Genomic DNA, 5,574 nt, shown 5'->3' on the forward strand with positions numbered 1-5,574 from the left:
ATAGGTCTTTATTAACCCTTTAGTAATTGAACTAACCAAATCCAGACCAAACATTCAACTTGTTTTATGTTTCAACTGGCCAGATCCAGCCTCTCTCACTTACCCTACAATGTCATTCTAAGAATATACAATCCCATCATTGAAATGTCGAAGCTACAAGGAAATGCATGATTCATTCAAAACAATGTGAATAAATAAACATTACTTTTGACTGAGAAATCTAAATGTTAAAGAGTTAAATCAGCCATAACAGGTGTAAATATTCTACCTGATGAAACTAACAGGTGTAAGCATTCTACCTGATTAAACTTGTCAGATCCAGCCTCTCACAATTACCTTTAAGGAAAAGGTATACCGTAAACCCTCGAGTATAATCCGCATTTTTTCCCCAAAATTTAAAGGTCAAAATCCCTTGTGCGTACTATGTACGAGGTTAAAAATTTAAAGTATTTTCTAAGCAATGTCCGAGTCTCTATTTTGCCGTCAGGCAATGTTTATTCAGTTGCATTTTGTGATGTCAGGTGCGAAAATACCTTAAGCTAAGCCTGAAAGCAATGAAGTCATAAAATAATCATCCATAACTTGCAATAAGCAACATTTATTAAAATAAAAGTATTCAGAACACAGAATAACATGTAACAAAAACAATTTGCAAACATATTTACATTCCCATATAACAGTTAAGAACATCACCATTATTGTATTACGCATGTGCGGAAGTGTTTGTTCGACTAGGTGCTGCTGGCTTAATTATGCATGACTCAAGTTGGAGATGGGGTGCGTATTATACACAAGGTTTAGGCTTTTCAGAGGTTCACCCCCCTAAAAATCCCCAGCGTATTATACTCAAGGGCGGACTATACTTGAGGATTTATGGTATATTGAAATCTCAAAGCTATGCGATAATGCATGATTAATTCAAAACAATGTGAATAAATAAACATTACATTTGACTTAGGAATCTGAATGCTAAAGGGTAAAAGTGGTGTTTGGAACATAAATTGACATGAAGTTTTGATGGGTCATTTTAAATGAAATCTCTTTAAAGTATAAAGTTTGTATCGTAGAACTAAATGCAGTTTTAGGCATGTTGGTATCAAAAGAATGAAACTTGTTGTCAGTGGTGGTGGTGGCAGTGGCGTTGTCATAGTGGTGGTGGTGTAGCGTCTGTTTTTCTGTGCTGGCATAGGTTGGATGGTTTGACAAGAGGGAGAAAACTGTGCCACGCTCTGCTGCCTGCTTTGGTACGGTTTCTACGGCTGGCTGCCATTTCTAACACCAACCACTTTACAGATTGCACTAGCTGTAGTTTATGTGGCACCAACATTAGTGAGGTTCCCAAGTAACATGCAAGACAAAGAGTAGTATTGAGGGACAGAAAATGTGTTTTGTAGTAGAAGAGAAACAGGGTTACATCAGATGAAAGAAGAGAGAGAGAGAGGGAAGGAGAGAGGTGGGAGGGAGGGAGGGAGAGAAAATGATAGTAAAGATGTGATATGGAGGAGGCAGGGGCTGTTCTCCTAAGTTTTAGGAAGGTGCATTATAGTAAAGTGGACCAGGGATTGGTGAGGGTGAAAAAGAGCTGTCTTTTTTAAAAAAAGAGCAGCATTTAAAGTAAAGGTTGAAATGAAGAATTTTGAAGAAGAAAAAGAGGAAGAACCAGAAGATGAAGGAGAAGGACGAGGAAGAGGAAGGAGAGAAGAAAGAGAAGATGGAGGAGGAGGGAAGAGGAAGAAAAATGAAGAGGAGGAAGAGGAAGGAGGAGAAGAAAGAGAAGATGGAGGAGGAGAGAAGAGGAAGAAGAAGGAAGAGGAGGAAGTGGAGGAGAAAGAAGGAGGAGGAGGAGGGAAGGGGAGGGAGGGATTAAGAGGAGGAAGATAAATAAGGAGAAGATGACGGAGAAGGAGAAGGAGGAGAAGAAAGAGGAAGATGAAGAAAGAGAAGAAGCAGAAGAAGAAGCAGAAGAAGAAGAAGAAAGAGAAGAAGAAGAAAAGATGATGATGATGATGATGATGAGGATATATGTTTTGGAATAATAAATTTATTATTTGCATTGTGTCCAATGAAACCTGGAATGATCATTTTTTTGCCTGTTTATTTTTAATAGATTCTGACAGAAATGAATGATGCAGAAATGCTAATAACTTTAGTGTTTGTCACAGGAGAACAGCTTTTCCCCTTTTACATTGACAATGGGTTCATAAAATGTGTGGTAAGAAGCTTGCTCCCCAACCATGTTTTGCAGGTTCAGTCCCACTGTATGGCACTTTAGACAAGCATCTTCTACTATAGTCTTGGATCAAACAAAGGCTTGTGGGTGGATTTGGTAGATGGAAACTGAGAAAAGCCAATCGTGTGTGTGTATATAACTTCCACAGATAAGGAATTCTTTCTATAGACGTGATATAACTAGTCTTAGACTTTGCCATCTTCCCTATCACAGGAACTACCCTGTTAAACCTTATCCTTTAGTTTCAAATCACTTTGTCTCATCTTACTAGACTTGAAAGTCACAGCATCTTCATCCAAATGCTGTTGTGATTCCATGAATAACGAAGTCTTTCTCTAGTTGTAGCTTTTTTCTTGAAATGGCCAAACTTTAGAACTCTCTTTCATCTCATCATTTTTCTTCTCTTTTTTGCTCTGATAAACCTTATCCTTTAGTTTCAAATCCCTTTGTCTCATCTTACTAGATTTGAAAGTTATAGCATCTTCATCCAAATGCTGTTGTGATTCCATGAATAACGAAGTCTTTCTATTGTTGTAGTTTTTTTCTTGAACTCTCAGAGTTTGAAAACTCTTTTCCATCTCATTGCAATCGTCCTTCCTTCTTTTCACTCTGATAAACCTTCATTCATAGTTCCAGATAACTTTGTGCCATCTCGTCAGAGCATCTTCATCCAAATGTTCTTCTGCTTCTACAAATAAATCTTTCTATGGTTGTTGCCTTTTCCCCTTGAACTGCTAGACTTTGGAACTCCCTTCCATTTCGTTGTCTTCCCTTCTTATGAGCTGAACCCTTTCAAATCTAAAGAACATTAATCCCTTTTGCCTTAAATTCTCCTCCTTCATAGTCCCTTACACTAAATGGCTTCTTACCTTCTTCAGGATTTCCTAATGTAAAGAATGAAATATAATGGCATGGAACAGTGAACAATTTGTCCACTAAAATTACAAACAAGCCATTAGCGCTTGTTGGGTTCATTGGCCTGGATACTCCTGAATGACAAGACACAATGATATTGAAACACCGTCTGTCTCAGGATCCCTTGTACTAATGAACTGAACGTGTTATGAATGTAAAGTTGTTGTGAAAGAGAAGCTGTACTGCTGTGACAAACACAACAGGGAATCGCATATTTACATTCGAATCTAGCTGAATGCATTAAAAATAAATATGCAAAACAATATATTCTGAAAGTTATAGTTTCATAAAGAATTGGAATTATGCTTCTTCTATTTTATTATTTCCCAGTTTTAAAAAAAAAACATTTTTGAAAAATGTGCAATATTTGATATTCTTCAATATTGGTTGCTTTGATTTTGCTGGTTTAATTTGCTAGAAATCGCTTCTGAATATTTATCCAAATAACATTCAGCTGTCATTTTAAAGAATTGCAGCACTTTTGGCAAGAATCTGAAATAAAGAATTTCCAAGAATATATTGGCTGTGTGGTAAGTAGCTTGCTAAACAACCACATGGTTCCGGGTTCAGTCCCACTGCGTGGCATCTTGGGCAAGTGTCTTCTGCTATAGCCCCGGGCCGACCAATGCCTTGTGAGTGGATTTGGTAGACAGAAACTGAAAGAAGCCTGTCGTATATATGTATATATATATATATGTGTATGTGTGTATGTTTGTGTGTCTGTGTTTGTCCCCCTAGCATTGCTTGACAACCGATGCTGGTGTGTTTACGTCCCCGTCACTTAGCGGTTTGGCAAAAGAGACCGATAGAATAAGTGCTGGGCTTACAAAGAATAAGTCCTGGGGTCGATTTGCTCGACTAAAGGCGGTGCTCCAGCATGGTCACAGTCAAATGACTGAAACAAGTAAAAGAGTAAAAGAGTAAAAGAGAGAGTATATTTTGGAAGTTTTAGAGTTTCATAGCAAACGCAATCATGTTTCTTTTATTCTTTTACATATTTCAGTCATTTGACTACGACCATGCTGGAGTATCACCTCGAAGAATTTTAGGTGAAGAAATTGATCCCAGGACTTATTTTTTAAAACCTAATACTTATTCTATTGGTCTCTTTTGCTGAACTGCTAAGTTATGGGGATGTAAACAAACCAACATCGGTTGTCAAGCAATGGTGGTGCAACAAACACAGACACAAAGATAGACACACATAGATACACACACGCACACACACACATGCACACTTGTACAACGGGCTTCTTTCAGTTTCCGTCTAGCAAATCCATTCACAAGGCTTTAGTCGGGACAAGGCCATCGTAGAAGATACTTGCCCAAGGTGCCATACATTGGGACTGAAACTGGAACCATGTGGCTGGAAAGCAAGTTTCTTACCACGCAGCCATACCTGCACCTATATTATGCTTAATATATTTCTTCTTAAGGGATTGCTTTGGTCGAATAGTAGATTGCCTGTCATGTCTACTGGAGATATGGGTTCAAATCCTTCAGGCAGCATTTGACTTTTAGCATGATTTGAGGTTCAGTTCCACTGCATGAGACCTTGGTCAAGTGTCAGCTACAATAGCCTTGGGCTGCCATAAGTGAGTGGATTTGGTTGATAGAAACTGAAAGAAGCCCATCATATAGATATGTGTGTGTGTGTGTTTGTGGCTGTGTATATATATTTATATGTATATATATGTCCTGTTATTACTATTATTGTTTTTTGTATTTATATTCGCGTGGCATCGTCTGTTTTTCTGTCCTTGTTTCGTATACATTCGATCCTTTTTCCAAGAAATCTAATGCTCGTAGCTTAATTTTTCCTTGGGGCTGGCCGGATCGGAGCGATCTCAAGATTAATCAGCCGAAATTGCGAGGATGATCCGGTTCTTGACTGAAGATTAGAGGCTTCGAATGTCCCGTCCGTGTTTTTTGTATCGTCTTCTAAATGTTTTACGTTCTTGTCCCAGTTTGTATTTTTCTACATATAATATATATATATATATATGTGCACACACACATTTATATACATACATATATACACATATACATAAGGTACTAGTAGGGTATAAAGATAGGGTATTCTTGAGAGGCATTTAACTTGAAATGTGGGCTATCATCACTGTTGGATTCCAGACTAAAACCAAAATTCCTCATGTGTAGAAAATATTGGTTTTCACGATGGTAAAACTGTTGTGTGGGTTTAGCAAAGAGTAAAACCTAATCCAAAGAATAAGACAAAGGAAATCCTTTAAGACATCTTTGACGATTCGTTACAATTGTTTTTACATCAACTCTGCTTGTGACACCAGTTTATGAAGAATTCAGAGGGGAAAATTTTAGTAAATTTTGCAAGTTGAGTTGGTAGAGAAACAATTGTTACTGATCATTAAAGATGTGCTAATGTACATACACACACACACACACACATA

Source organism: Octopus sinensis, unplaced genomic scaffold, assembly GCF_006345805.1.
Source record: "Octopus sinensis unplaced genomic scaffold, ASM634580v1 Contig15203, whole genome shotgun sequence".
Classification (NCBI taxonomy): domain Eukaryota; kingdom Metazoa; phylum Mollusca; class Cephalopoda; order Octopoda; family Octopodidae; genus Octopus; species Octopus sinensis.